Below are 16,493 nucleotides of genomic sequence, written 5' to 3'. Positions count from 1 at the left end.
GATGTTTAATTTTTTTATTTTAAAAATAAAATTGATTCATAAAGTGCAAGAAGAAGTCATTTCTTTCCGGTAGTCTATATGCATCTTCAACAAGCTGTTAGAAACAGAAAAGAGAAAAAAATTAGAAATACACAATCTGAAACTTCAAGCCGTACTGTGGTATTAAACCATGAACCATAAGATCTGGTTTACGACAAGAAAACTGAGGTCCTGAAAATTTATCATGCACAGCTCTTCTGAAGAGCTAAGACCGGATGCAAGGTTCCTGACTTCCAGGCCACTGCTCTTTCCACTTTACCAGGCTGCCAACAACCTAAGAATTCAGTTTGGAGTTTACAATCGCCAAGGCGAAGATGTGCTAACAAGGATGTTACTGAAAAGAATTGGGGGTGGCAAGATCACCTCCCTGGTTCTTTTTTTCTTTTGTTCTTTCCAGTATTTTCTATACTGATGTTTAATGTTGTCAGGATGAACGACGACATAGCACGTTGGTAAGACATTCTCATTAAACACCCAGTGAACCAAACCAAGATACCGAAGAGCAAGTTATCAGGGAAGACAAAACTTCCACCTTCTGGTGTCTGTGGGAACAAGTCCTGTCTTCTGCGACCTAGCCAGAGTTGATCCTAAGATATCCGCCCGACCCCAAAGTCTCCCTTTGCAATGTCACTATGTGTACTGCTCACCAACACTCCAGGAAGAGCCGGCCATGGCAGGCGGGGACTGTGTGGCAAGCCTGGTTCTGGGCGCCGGCGGACCGGGGCTCCGGCGCGGACATGGCAAGGTGGCCATGAGGGGGATAGAATGGGGCGGAAGGCGCAGAGTCTCAGGCCAGGTCCAGCTTCTTCTGCGTCGCCGCCAGCTTGTCCTGCAGCCTCCTTTTCCTCCAGTCCAAGTAGCGCCTCCGCAGTCGGTTCGCCTGCCAGCCCAGGAGTACTCCAGAAGCGAAGGCTACTAGCACGGACAACTGCAGTGTCCTCTCTGACACATCCGCCATGGCTGCCGCCGGCGTGCAGCGCGGTCTACGGCGCGGCGGCGGGGTCAAAAGGCGCCGCGCGTTCAAGGGTCGGGCGTGAGACAAAAATGAAGCGAAGGCGGCGAGGCGTTGGTTCTCTCGAAACTCACTAATAGTCCCATCTGTCTCGCCTTCAACTGAAGACTTTCCCAGCCTTTGGACGACCCCACCTTCCACTTTCCTGAACCCCCACAACATTTCTTGTTGATGCCTTACATCATTAGCTAACATTGGGGGCGTATCTTGCTCACCCGACTGTAAGCTCTTCACCGCTCTGTATTTTCTCTCAGCAATAGAATGGGAGTGACTGGCGTAACTTTAAATTTTCTGGTAACCTGTTTTTTAAAAAATAAAAACAAAAACATGGAATTGTTTTTAATAATACATTTACTTATCCCAACATATAGGGGATGTTATCATTTCAACATGTAACTCGTTTTTAAATTATTAAGGAGCTGCTTTATTTTTTTCATACCAAGTCTTTGAAAACTGGTCTGTATTTTACAGCGAAAGGCACATCTCAATTTGAACACTGAATTTTCAATGGAGATACCTATCAGTGTCTAGATTTCATAAAATGTACAGTTGAAAAAGTAGATTCATATACCCAAGCTGTTCTAAAAACACAAACATTTTTCCAATAACCGAATGGAGTACCAATTTTTAGATTAAATTTAAATTCATTAAAATTTTTAAAAAATTATAAACTCAGTTCTTCAGTCACACTAGCCATATATGGGACCAGTGGCTACCACATTGGACAACCCAGGTCTGGGGGCCATGCTGTACCAGAACTAACGTAGGGTCAAAATTGTTGGGATAGGAAACAAACAAACACATTTCTAATGATGAAAGTCATTTTGACACCCCCCCACCATGACTTCCACCTCCTAGTGTTCAGGCCTTTGTGTAATCCCCTCCCCTTGAGTGTGGGTGTGACCTGTGACTTGCTTCTAACTAATATAATAAAGTAAAGGGGATGAGGATGTCACTCCTGTGATTACTACGTATATTAATCTGTTCTCACACTGCTCATAAAGACATACATGAGACTGAGTAATTTATAAAGGAAAGAAGTTTAATTGACTCACAGTTCCACATGGCTGGGGAGGCCTCACGATCATGGCAGAAGGCAAAGGAGGGGCAAAGGCACATCTTACATGGCAGCAGGCAAGAGAGCCTGTGCAGGGGAACTTCCCTTTATAAAACCATCAGATCTCATGGGACATATTCACTACCACGAGAACAGCACGGGAAAGACCCACCCTCATGATTCAATTACCTCCCACTGGGTCCCTCCCATGACATGTGGGAATTATGGGAGCTACAATTCAAGATTTGGGTGGGCACACAGCCAAAACATGTCACTGTGTATATAACATTTTTTAGCAAGTTAAAGACTCTCCTGTGGCTTGATGAAGCGGACGTGCTGGAGAAGCTCACAGAACAAAGAACTGCAGTGGCCTCTAGGAAAAGCCTCCAGCCAACAGCCAGCAAAAATCTGGAACCCTCAGTCCCAAAACCACAAGGAAATGAACTCTGCCCACAACCTGAATGAGCTTGGAAGCAGATTCTTCCCCATTTGAGCCTCCAGATGAAAACACAGCCTTACACATTGATTGCAGTCTTGTGAGATTATAACAGAGGACCCAGCTTAATTGTGCTTGGATTCCCGATCCATGGAAAATGTGAGATAATAAATGTGTATTGTTTTAAGTGACTACATTTGTGGTAATCTGTTCCATGGTGTAAGATATGGGACAAAACAGAGTGTTTTTCCCACCTTAACTCTCAATACAGACCACCTCTGTTCACTAAACAATACATTCAATACTCTGACACCAGAGTTGGGGTGAGGGAGACCTTTTTCCTATACACCAATGAATTCTGCAGCAGACAACAACTGGGTGTCCTCTAATTCAATTTAATTTTGACACTTACCTACCTGGATGTAGCATCAGCCTCCATAGGTTGAGGGCTCAGTCCCATAAGACTTCTTCCTACTTCCAATGCCAGTCACAAATAGCAGGTTGTCACCTATACCTCTGAAGAACTGGCTATAAATCAGAAATTCCAACAACCCCCTCCTTAGGCTTGATTAATTTTCTAGAACTGCTCAGAGAACTCAGATAAACACTTTACTTACTTTTACCCACTTATTATAAAGGATATTACAAAGGATACAGTTAAACAGCCAGGTGGAATAGATGGATAGTGTAAGGCATATAGGAAAGGGCATGGAGCTTCCATACCCTGTTTAGGACCACCATCCTCCAGGAACTTCCACATGTTTAGCTATCCAGAAGCTCAATCAAACCCAATCCTTTTGGTTTTTACGGAAGCTTCATTACATAGGCATAACTGATTACATCATTGGCCATTGGTGATCAAATTAACCTTCAGGCCCTTTCTCCTCCCTGGAAGCTGGAGAGTAGGGCTGAAAGTCTAATCATGCCCTGGCATTTCCTGTGGCCAGTCCCTGTCCTAGGGACCTGCAGTCATCTCATTAGCATACAAAAGTCATTCTTATCAGTCACTTGAGATTCCAAGGATTTTAGGAGCTGTATGCCAGGAAACAAGAATGAAGACCATACACACACACACACACACACACACACACACACACACACACACACGTATATTCACAATATCACACACAGTAATAGAAAATGAATAAAGTCCTGAAAGGAAGGTCAGCAAGTGGAGCCTGAACTCAGCCTCTCTGCAGAGATCAGCAAATGGACTTTCATACTTGAGGCAAAACGTATCTTAGGAGGGAGATGATAAGGACAGTGTTGGGTCCAATGTGAATTCACATCTGCCACACTTAATGTTCATTTACTCAACAAATATTTATTGAACGCTGCAGTAGGCATTGGGAATGTAAAGGTGAATACAACACAAGGTCTGCCCTTAGCTTAGCACAAAGTAGAAGAGGTAGAAAAGAAATTTATGACACAGTGTGATGACTTGGAATGTGTGTAAGCATGTTGCTTAGACTTAAAAAAAGAAAAAAAAATCCTCATCATTTTAGTTTGTGAAAGCAAAACAAAACAAAACCCTCAGAGACATTCTTTCTCTTAAAATCCATCCAATCTCTCAGCCAATCCTATTAGTTCTATTTTTAAAACATAGCCAGAATGAAATCGCTTCTTACCACTCTACTGCTACCAACAGGTCCAAGCTGCCATCGCCTCTTTTCTGAGTGATTGCAATAGCCCTATCAGGTTTCCATGCTTCTATATCTGTCCACCACATTCTCTTCTCAATACAGCAGCCAGAATGGGCCTTTGAAATCAGAAAAAGTTGAATCATGTCACTTGTGAAAGTTGATCATACCATTTGGGTCATTCTTGTCATACCCAATTAAAATAGATTTGAGAGGGCAGAGGGTAAGGCACTTAGGACACGAAACATTGCTCCAAGAATGTAAAAATTCTCTGCAAGCCTGGCTGCTGAAACTACCTGCTATAACCTGAAACCAGTCCTATCTATAGCTACTGAAACAATCTCCCAAAACTCTAAGAATAGTTTAACCCATTGCTGTCACTTACCAATCAAAACTTGTCAGCTCCTCAAAACCTTACTAGTGCCAATGAACTTCCTGAGAGCAAAACATAACATTTCTCTTTTTACAATGAAACCTCTAAGCTTCTCTTTGTTCTGCAGACATACCGAAGACCACCCAGTCTGCATGTATGTCCCAAGTTGCAATTCTTTCTTTCCAAATAAGATTTCCAAATTTCAGAGATTTGTCTCCATGTTTTGACTTTGACACACTCTTCTGCTAGAACTCTGCAGTGGTCAAAGCCCCTATGGTCATCCCAAGTGTTCTGCAAGCCTGTTTCCCTTCCACCCCTGAAGCTGTCGTTTGCTCACTGTGTCTTGAACTCCCCAGGCATGGTTCTGCGTAATAGCATTTGCATGTGTGGTCCTCCTGCTTGGCATACTCTTCCCCAGATCCTTGCATGGATAACTTCCTCACCTCCTTTAAGTTTGTGCCAAATGTCACCTTCTCAACGAAGCCTACTCAACTATTTAAAAATCACAAACTCAACCATCTCCCACTCAGGCACTCCTGATCCCCATGACCCTGTTCTGTTCTCCTCCAGAACTTACTGCCTTCAACATTTATTATACTCACTGTTTACTGCCTGTTTCCCATGCTAGAATGTAAGCTGCTCCAGGGCAGGGATTTTTGTCTCCATTGTATACTGGTGAATCCCAAGTGCCTAGAACAAGGGCTGGCATATAACAGACACTCAGTAAATATTTGGTGTTGATGACAGTGGAGAGTGGTCAGGGAAGGCTTCTGAGTGGATGGCTGAAATGTATCTTGAAAGATAAGTCACAAATTGAGAAGAGACTAAATTTCTCTGTGTCTCACTTGACTCATTTGTAAAATAAGGAGTTTAGTGTTACTCAACAGCTCTAAGACATTTTAAAGAGCCACTTTTGGCAGCCTCAAGATGCATACTTGGGCCACTGGTGTTACTGCAAATTTGAACCTCACTTGGAATTCTGGCCTCATCCCTAAGATGTCTTTAGACTAAAAATAAGGTAGATCATGTATACCAGAGTCTTGAGTATGGGAAAACCTTAGACACACAGAACTGGAAGAGACTATAGACATGACTTTGTTGAAGCAGAAGGAAACTCTGGCCACTGGGGAGAATACAGCTACTGGGGAGAAGGCAGGGACATAAATGCTAAAATCCCTCTTAAAGAGCCACTGTGTCCCCAGCTTGCCACTTTGTGTTTTTCCCCTGAGTGAATTGTTTCAATGGAGCATTTTAGTGGACTTCACAATGGTAAACCAGCTTTGAGGTAATGCTTAAATTTGGATTAACAGGCTGAATAGTCAAGCATAGTAAGTTAATTGATTGCAAGAATGCCTTTTGAAAGATACATTAGCTGCTACTGTTGAGTTTGCTGTTTGAAGGGCTTGCCAAGGGGAAAGATTTTATCATTTATAGTGTTAGATCTTTATTGATTGTAAATAAGTTCATTTAAAGTGTATAAAAGAAATCAGTTTCCTCTGCAACTCCCAGACCATAAACAACAAAATGATCACTTTATATTTTTAATTTAGCCCCCATAAAAGGTATAGCTTTGCCATGACTAAAATGGAGCACTCACCTCAATAAATTCTTGAGTTCTGGCCCTAAAGACTCTCGCTGGGCCTGTTCCACCCGAGACACAAGCAGACAGCCCAGTGTCTTGGGGGTCTAGTCACCAGGTCCTTTGTCTCCCATTCTCTTCCTCTGAGCTGTTGGGAATGGGAAGGGAAATCCCTGCAGGGTTGGGTGATATGCTCAAGTTCTTCACCTGCCCCCACAAGTACCAGCAAACACACACCCCACAAGGCTGAGACTTAGAGGAAGTAGGCAGGAATACTAAGTAGATGGGCTAGGTGTGTGATTTCCAAATGTGGATAATTTTCTCCCAGTGCAGGGCAAGAACACAAAGGGCTCCATAAGGGAAGGCTGAGCCTCGAGCTTTGATCCTTCTTTTTCACAGGAACAAGCACTTCAAGTCTGCCTCTCCATTCTGTAATTCTGAAGACACAGTGTACAATAGCCTTCTATAACCCTTTCAGGAAGAACAGGAAAATCCTTCTAAGTAACACACCCACCAGTCTCATAATTAATTCCAAGGTTAAGTTTTCATCTATGATTCACTGATTATTCCAACAAGTATTTCCTCAGTGCATACTGTGTGCCAGATGTTCCATGCTGAGCCAGTCTCAAGGATCTTACTCTCTAGGAGAGAGAATGACAACAATCAAATACTCACACAAATAAACACAGTGGTACAAACACTGAAGAGTGTTCTGATAAAAAGTACTGTGTGCCATGTCTGTGTACCATGAGGGTGCACAGAGGAACCTAACTGAGACTGGGAGGGTGGAAATGGTCAGGGGAGGCCTCCTATAGCTAAGACCTTAAGTGAGAAACAGAAATAGAAATGAGAGGGAAGGGATTTTTGTGGGCTGAGAGAATGCATTTGTGAATATTCTGTGGCTGCAAAAAGCTGAATCAGGCTGGGTGCAGTGGCTTACACTGGTAATCTCAGCACTTTGAGTGGCCCAGGCAGGAAAACCACTTGCCTCCAGGAGTTTGAAACAAGGCTGGACAACATAGTGAGACCCTGTCTCTACAAAAAATAAAAAAATTAGCCAAGTGTGGTGGTGCATGTCTGTATTCCTAGCTATGTGAGAGGCTGAGGTGGGAGGATTGCTTGAGATTGGGAGGTCGAGGCTGCAGTGAGCCATGATCTCATCAGTGCATTCCAGCCTGGGTGACAGTAAAACCCTGTCTCAAACAAAATTATATGTTTAAAAAATGCGGAATCAGCAAGAGTTAGAAGAATAGGAGTGGAAGAAAGGTAGAACAAGTAGACAGAGGCTTGCAGGCCATGTCAATGGCTTTGGATTTTATTCACAGTGAAATCAGCAGCCTTTTTTTTTCTTAAGCAGGAGAATTGCATAATCCTGTTTACATAGTAAAAACATTAATTTGATTTCAGCTGGAGAATGGATTGGAAGTCACCAAGGATGGAAGCAGGGAGGCCAGTTGGGACACCATTCCAGTAGTTCACATAAGAGACAATAGTAGTATAGCCTGTGGTAGGTGATGTTGGGTAGATTTCGAGTTGTTCTGTGTGGGAAACACGTGAGGGGAGAAGAAAAGACACATGCACAATACCTTTAATGGTAAACAACCTTTATCCCATATAAATGGCAATGCAGATATAATAAGCAAATGATATAATAAGCAAATTGATATAATAAGCAAATTGCAATGGGAAGGGGAGAAGGAAAATGATACATATATATATATATATGTATATATACACTCACCAGACTATGGAGGATTCATTGCCAGACTGAGAAGCAACAGCCTGGGCCCCAGAGTTGGACACTACACTCACCAGACTATGGAGGATTCACCACCAGACCAGGAAGCAACAGCCTGGGCTCCAAAGTCGGCCACTCATCCATGCACAGATGAGGAGAGGTCTCATGAAGCTAAGGCACGGTCTGAGACCCTAGCTCTTTTTGTAACAAGTCACGAGGGCCCTTCATGACTGGGCTCAAGGAACACAAAAAGGTCAACTTGGTTTTATGATTGTCTATTGTTTTTCAATAACTAACGTATAGGAACAGATTGAAATAGATATTTCTCTGAAACAGCACTGGATGAATGCCTCAAGGGGCTCACACAACCTGTTCTAGGACTTGGTGACCATTGTTTGTGTCCATGTTCAATTGAGTTCAAATTTAATATTTAACTTTTCCTCCACAGGTGTAGATGATAAAGCAACTCCATCTTGGACGCTACTCTACCATACTGACTTCTGATTAACCCTTGTTCTGGGAATGCCTCTGAGATTTCTACTTTTTCTACTGTTCATTCTTGCCTCTCTCTGAGGGGTTGATTTCAATTGTTACACATTCCTTCCCTGTGGTATATAATCCCTGGACCTGGGGGATAAGGGCTCAGGGATCCACTATCCCTTCTCATGGCTGCCAAAGGATATCACTTCTGTTTGTAAGTCCCCCTTAAATATTTCTTTCTGATAAGCCGGATATGTCAGCCTTCTTCTTTCACCTCTCAGCTTCCTGGGCTTTGGGGTTAAGTTTGCATAGACTTGCTCACCATGGAACATTTATGGTTGATAGTTTTTTTCTTTTAGCACTTTAAAGATGTTCCATTGTTCTGGCTTATGTAGTTTTGGAAAAGAAGTCTGTTGAAATTCTTATCTGTATATAATGTATCTTTTTCCCAATAGCTGTTTTTAAGACTTTATAAGGATGTGTGAGCAATTGGTCATGATATATTTTAGTATGGTTTTACGAAGTTTATTCTGTTTCAGATTTGTTGAGTCTCCTATATCCATGGGCTTATAGTTTTTACCAAATTTAGAAAACTTTTGGCCATCATTCCTTCAAATATTTTATGTCTCCCTTTTTTCTCTGACTTCAATTACGTGCATCTTAGACTGATATCCCACAGGTCACTGAGGCATTATTCTCTCTCTGTTCGGCAACTTTATTTCCTATACTTTGCCTGTAAATTCTAGCCACCTGTGCCTCCCAGGGTGCCAATCTCCATCTCCTCCACTCAGTGGGGCTCTGTTTGCTTTTGCTGTCCCTGCACGGTGGCCTGGAAACTCTCTCCAGGCAGTAAACCAGAGCAATCACAGGACTGAATTCATTTGTTTTCTTTCCTTTGGGGATCATAGTTCTGTGCTACCTGTTGCACCATGTCTGAAATTAGTTGTTCAATGAAGTTTGTGAATTCTTAAATAGTTATTTATGGTGGGCAGGCAGTTCCTATAGCTTATAATCTTTCATGGGTGGACACAGTTATACATTTTATATATTTTGGTATGCCTATTTGATTAATGTCTGCCCTTCTCCACTAGACTGTAAATTTCATGAGAGCAGGGACCATTTTTGTTTCTGTTTAACATGTTTCCTTATAGTATGTGCTCAATAAGTACTTGTACAATAAGACAATTATTTTTAGACCAAAAATACTTATTTAGAATGAGGAATCACAAAAATCATATTTTTAAAAAATTTAACAAATACCATCAATAATACAATGTCCAGACAAATGATATAAAATTGTAATTATGTTGAAGGAAGAGGCCACTTCTTAATATCAGAAATAAAAAAGCTGAATTGATTACTTTGTAAGCAAAGTTACAGCTGTACCTGTAAAGCACAGTCTCTCTCAGCAATGCAGAGTTGGTCTTGTAATACAGAGTTCAGGGATTGGAGGATTTTCAAAAACAGGAATGTTGGCTGAGTGCGACAGCTCATGCCTGTAATCCCAGCACTTTGGGAGGCCAAGGTAGGCCGATCACTTGAGGTCAGGAATTCAAGACCAGACTGGTTAACATGGTGAAACCCTGTCTCTACAAAAAAAAAAAAATACAAAAATCAGCAGGGCATGGTGGTGCATGCCTGTAACCCCAGCTACTTGGGAGGCTGAGGCATGAGAATCGCTTGAACCTGGGAGGCAGAGGTCGCAGTGAGTTGAGATCCCGCCACTGCACTCCAGCCTGGGTGACGGAGTGAGACGCTGTCTCAAAACAAAAAACAAAAAACCCAGGAGTGTTTAGGGTGTTTTTTGTTGTTGTTGTTTTTTAATGCTTAACTGTGAAAGCAAGTAACACCATTGATGGCTGGCTAACTTTCAGAAGCTTGTTCACTGAATAGAGTGAAAAACTGTTGCTAATTGGCTGATTTCAGGAAGTGTATTTACTGATGTGAAGTTGTCATGATTGATTAGGATGGGTTTAAAACTGGCTTTGGTCGTTATTTGTTGCCATGGTCAGATAATAATAATTCCTTTCTAGGAGGATAGAATTTTTTTTTCTCAATCCCCCTTTATAATCCTCCATCAGTCAGAGTTGCAGAAAATAATCTAGGAATTCTCCAGAGCTTTACCACTCTTCCTGATTCTTCTTAAAGATGGTTTTTATTTTCAGTGGTTTGATTTTCTGTTACGTATCAATCAACATATTCATCTTGTTTTGTCTTTGATCAATAAACATTTGTAACACTAGATAACAGACACTGAGCTATGAGAGACAAAAATAACTAATAATAAGATGGGACTAGTGGGCACTTAGAAACCAATCACCCAATGTGTTTTCTCAGGCTTGAAGACAAGTCTCAGATTTGTTGAGTCAACAACTTCCTAAGTCTACCTAAGGTGGACAGGTTGCCTTTTCTCTTAGTTGTCCCAGCACCATTTGTTGAAAAGACTATCCTTTCACCATTGGATGGGTTTTGGTAGCCTTGTCAAAAGTAAGTTGACCATTATGTCTGTCTTTACACCAATAGCATACTGCCCTGATTGGAGCAGCTTTGTAGTAAGTTGAAATTAGATACCATGATTCCTCAACCTCAGTCTTCTTTTCCATAATTGTTTTAGCTACTCTAGATCCTTTGCTTTTATGTATAAGCTTTAGAATTATTTATTAAATCATCAATTTCTATTTCAAAAAGCCTGCTGAGATTTTGATTATAATTGTATTGAATTTACAGATAAATTGGGGGAGAACTGATATCGTAATGATACTGAGTGTTCTGATCCATAAACAAAGTATCTTTCTATATTTATTTATTTACTTATTTTTCTTCATTAATGTTCTGTAGTGTTCTTCATAAAAAATTTTCACTTAGATTTTCTCTAAATATGTAATGATTTTTGATGCCACCATAAATGGTAGTGTTTTTTACATTGTAATTTGTAATTTATAATTTTTATTGCTAGCATATAGAAATACATTTAATTTTTGTATATTGCTTTTATATACTCTGATATTGCTAAACTTCTGGTATTGTTTCTCTAGATTCTTTGGAGCATTCTATGTAGACAATCATGTTGTCTATGAATAAAGACAGTTTTGTTTCTTCCTTTCTAATCTGTAAAATGTTTTCCTCTCTCACCTTATCGCACTTGCTAAGCCTCCAGTACAATGTGGAGTGAGTGGAAATCCTTGCCTTGTTCTCAATCTTAGGGGGAAAGCATTACACTTTTTCCCTTTTTTATCAGAATTAAATTTTATTTCACATTGAAATAAACTGTGAAAAGGATTTACATTTTCCCGTATTACAGCACAACATCTTAATGAACTATTTCTTGCCGTAAATAAGATCTTGTTAGTTTGAATAACTGAAACAACAGTTTATGTTCTTCAAGGTAAAGCAAAATGACTTAGCAAATAATAGTTTAAAAGTTTTAAATCCAGACATAAACATATGGCTTCATTATTAACATCCTTTATAGTCCATTACAAAATTATTCCTATTATCAATTAGCACCCATTTACAAAGTTGCATTCCTAACATCATTTTGGTCAGTTGGAAAACAGCAGAAAAATTAGCAAAGTTCAGAAATCTCAAGCATACATTTTTGCTGCATAATAAACTGTGTGGTAACTACACCATACAGTCACAGTTCTAGCTAATTTTTATTATCCACAAATTTGTTTTCAAATAATTTTTACTAATCTGAAAAGTTTGACTATTTAGAAGCAAATGATTGTAATTTTATGGTTGCACAAAATACTAATTTTTAAGTCATTTATGCTAATATTTTAGAAAATAAAGAAAAAAATTAAAAATACGTTCAGAATGTCAATTCTAGTATTTAAAAAATAAAAAATAAAGAAAAATTAAAAATTAAATATTATTTATTCAAAAAGTGAAATTTTCAAATAAGTTCATTAGCAAATAAAATAATGAAATTTTCTAATAGATTGCTGATTTTCTACAGTAGTTGGCTTCAAAAATACATACAAAATAAGTAAATGTAAACTTTTACTTATTTAGTAACAAGGAGAATCATCTTAGAAATTAGTTTTGAGATCAGTCTTAAATATTTCAGAAAATACTAGAATATGACCTATTTATTCTTTGAGTTAATTACAGAAAGATAAAACCACAGAATTATTCCTATTAACTGGATTGAAAATTTTAATTACTAAATAGTTCTAAATTTGGACTAAAGTATAGTTTTTTGAAATAAGTAATGTAGAAAGTTTTGAGTAACATCTACTCTCTTTATAAAGTATACATGCACTTTAAATACCATGTGTCTGTAATTCAGGATGTCAAATTATAGCATGCATTGACAGTACATGTCTATGGCAGGGAGATAGTATTTGGTCTGTTAGGGACAGTAAAGGAAGAAAGAATATTTCTTGAGAGAAAAAAAGAATATTAAATAGAAACATCAGGGAAAAGAAAAGCCTGGTCCTCAAAATAAAAGGGCCATTAACTGAGGAGAGCAATATTACTCTTTACTGACACTTAAAAGCATTATCTCTGTTATTAGGAATCATGTAATACTACCTCATTCTTATTACATATTACAATCATGTATATTTGTGCTGTGTGTGTATATACATCTACACACACTCAACATATATATTTATGTATATTTATCTATGTGTACACAAACTACATATAGTATAGTATATATACTGTGTGTGTATATATGTAGTATAATATATATAGTGTGATTGTGTGTGTGTGTGTATATATTCTGACACTGCATGACACGGTGATATTTTAGCAATTTTTAAAAAATTTTTTATTTTATTTTACTTTAAGTTCCAGATACATGTGCAGAATGTGCAGGTTTGTTACATAGGTATACATATGCCATGGTGGTTTGCTGTACCTATCAACCTGTCATCTAGGTTTTAAGCCGTGCATGCATTATGTATTTGTCCTAATACTTTCCCTCCTCTTGCCCTCCACCCCTCAACAGGCCCTGGTGTGTGATGTTCTCCTCCCTGTGTCCATGTGTTCTCATTGTTCAACTCCCACTTATGAGTGAGAACATGTGGTGTTTGATTTTCCATTCCTGTGTTAGTTTGCTAAGGATGATGGTTTCCAGCTTCATCCATGTCTCTGCAAAAGACAAGAACTCATTCTTTTTATGGCTGCATAGTATTCCATGGTGTATATGTACCATATTTTCTTTATCCAGTCTATCACTGATGGGCATTTGAGTTGGTTCCATGTCTTTGCTATTGTAAATAATGCTACAATAAACATACGTATGCATGTGTCTTTATAGTAGAATGATTTATATTCCTTTGGGTTTACACCCAGTAATGGGATTGCTGGGTCAAATGGTATTTCTGGTTCTAGATCCTTGAGGAATCACCACAATGTCTTCCACAATGGTTAAACTAATTTACATTTCCACCAACAGTGTAAAAGCATTCTTATTTTTCCACAGCCTCGCCAGCATCTATTGTTTCTTGACTTTTTAATAATTGCCATTCTGACTGGAGTGAGATGTTATCTCATTGTGGTTTTGATTTGCATTTCTCTAATGATCAGTGATGACAAGTTTTTTTTTTCATATGTTTGTCGGCTGCATAAATGTCTTCTGAGAAGTGTTCACATCCTTTGCCAACTTTCTGATGGGGTTGTTTTTTTCTTGTAAATTTAAGAATGTTTGTAGATTCTGGATATTAGACCTTTGTCAGATGGGTAGATTTCAAAATTTTTCTCCTGTTCTGTAGGTTGCCTGTTCACTCTGATGGTAGTTTCTTTTTTTATGCTGTGCAGAAGCTCTTTAGTTTAATTAGATCCCATTTGTCAATTTAGGCTTTTGTTGCCACTGCTTTTGGTGTTTTCATCATGAAGCCTTTGGCCATGCCTATGTCCTGAATGGTATAGCCTAGGTTTTCTTTAAGGGTTTTTATGGTTGTGGATTTTACATTTAAGTCTTTAATCTATCTTGAGGTAATTTTTGTATAAGTTTAAGGAAGGGATCCAGTTTCAGTTTTCTGCATATGGCTAGCCAGTTTTCCCAGCACCATTTATCAAACAGGGAATCTTTTCCTCATTGATTGTTTTTGTCAGGTTTGTCAAAGATCAGATGGTTGTAGATGCGTGGTGCTACTTCTGAGTTCTCTGTTCTGTTCCATTGGTCTATATGCCTGTTTTGGGTACCAGTATTATGCTGTTTTGGTTACTGCAGCCTTGTAGTATAGTTTGAAGTCAGGTAGCATGATGCCTCCAGCTTTGTTCTTTTTGTTTAGGATTGTCTTGGCTATAAGGGCTCTTTTTTGGTTCCATATGAAATTTAAAGTCGTGTTTTTCTAATTCTGTGAAGAAAGTCAATGGTAGCTTGATGGGAATAGCATTGAATCTATAAATTACTTTGGGCAGTATGGCCATTTTCACAATATTAATTCTTCCTATCCATGAGCGTGAAATGTTTTTCCATTTGTTTGTGTCCTCTCTTATTTCCTTGAGCAGTGGTTTGTATTTCTCCTTGAAAAGGTCCTTCAGGTCCCTTGTGAGCTGTATTCCTAGGTATTTTATTCCCTTTGCAGCAGTTGTTAATGGGAATTCATTCATAATTTGGCTCTCTGCTTATCTATTGTTGGTGTGTAGGAATGCTTGTGATTTTTGGACATTGATTTTGTATCATCAGACTTTGCTGAACTTGCTTATCAGCTTAAGGAGTTTTGGGGCTGAGACGATGGAGTTTTCTATATATAGAATCATGTCATCTGCAAATGGAGACAATCTGACTTCTTCTCTTTCTATGTGAATACCCTTTATTTCTTTCTCTTGCCTGATTGCCCTGGCCAGAACTTCCAATACTATGTTGAATAGGAGTGGTAAGAGAGGGCATCCTTGCCTTGTGGTGGTTTGTAAAGGGAATGCTTCCAGCTTTTGCCCATTTAGTATAATATTGGCTATGGGTTTGTCATAAATAGCTCTTATTATTTTGAGATATGTTCCATCAATACCTAGTTTATTGAGAGTTTTTAACATGAAGTGATGTTGAATTTTATCAAAGGCCTTTTCTACATCTATTGAGATAATCATGTGGTTTTTGTCATTGATTCCGTTTATGTGATGGATTACATTTATTGATTTACATATGTTGAACCAACCTTGCATCCAAGGGATGAAGCCAACTTGATCATAGTGAATAAACTTTTTAATGTGCTACTGGATTCAGTTTGCCAGTATTTTATTGAGGATTTTCACATCAATGTTCATCAGGGATATTGGCTTGAAGTTTTCTTTTTTTGTTGTGTCTGTGCCAGGTATGGGTATCAGGATGATGCTGGCCTCACAAGATGAGTTAGGGAGGAGTCCCTCCTTTTCAATTGTTTGGAATAGTTACAGGATAAATGGTACCAGCTCCTCTTTGTACCTCTGGTAGAATTTGGCTGTGAATCCATCTGGTCCTAGGCTTTTTTTGGTTGGTAGGCTATTAATTACTGCCTTAATTTCAGAACTTCTTATTAGTGTATTCAGGGATTCAATTTCTTCCTGATTTAGTCTCGGGAGGGTGTTTGTTTCCAGGAATTTATTCATTTCTTCTAGATTTTCTAGTTTATTTGCGTAGAGGTGTTTACAGTATTTTCTGAGAGTAGTTTGTATTTCTATGGGATCAATGGTGATATCTCCTTCATCATTTTTTATTGTGTCAATTTGGTTATTCTGTCTTTTCTTCCTTATTTGTCCAGCTAGCAGACTATTTATTTTGTTAATTTTTTCAAAAAAACAGCTCCTGGATTCATTGATTTTTTGAAGGGTTTTTCATGGTCACTACATGGTGACATTTTAGCAATTTTAGAATAAATCCATAGACTAAATCACAGCATGCATAAATCATTTATATCTTAATGGCTCGTTTAATTATTTTATTTTATTTTACTTTTTTTAGAGACAGGGTCTTGCTCTGTTGCCCAGGTTGATAGGCAGTGGCAATTATAAGTCACTATAGCCTTGGACTCCTGGGCTCAAGTGATCCTTCTGTCTCAGCCTCTTGGGTAGTTGAGACTACAGGTGTACACCACCACACCCTGCTAAATTTTTAATTTTTTGTAGAGACAGGGTCATACTGTGTTGCCCAGGCTAGTCTTAAACTCCTGGCCTCAAGTGATCCTCCCCCTTTGACCTCTCAAA

General features: G+C 39.0%; 1 long non-coding RNA gene across 1 annotated transcript; it reads right to left on the bottom strand.

Moving 5' to 3' along the window:
• MTLN (mitoregulin) lies at positions 1-1,350 on the bottom strand. The gene is made up of 2 exons (NR_132745.2): positions 687-1,350; positions 1-94 (listed from the first exon to the last, which is right to left on the bottom strand). It is a non-coding gene; the product is annotated as a mitoregulin (long non-coding RNA).
• Between the last annotated feature and the right edge of the window lie 15,143 nt (positions 1,351-16,493).

Source organism: Pan troglodytes, chromosome 12, assembly GCF_028858775.2.
Source record: "Pan troglodytes isolate AG18354 chromosome 12, NHGRI_mPanTro3-v2.0_pri, whole genome shotgun sequence".
Taxonomy (NCBI): domain Eukaryota; kingdom Metazoa; phylum Chordata; class Mammalia; order Primates; family Hominidae; genus Pan; species Pan troglodytes.
Note: the sequence above shows the minus strand (reverse complement) of the source record. Positions and strands in the feature narration are given on the sequence as shown.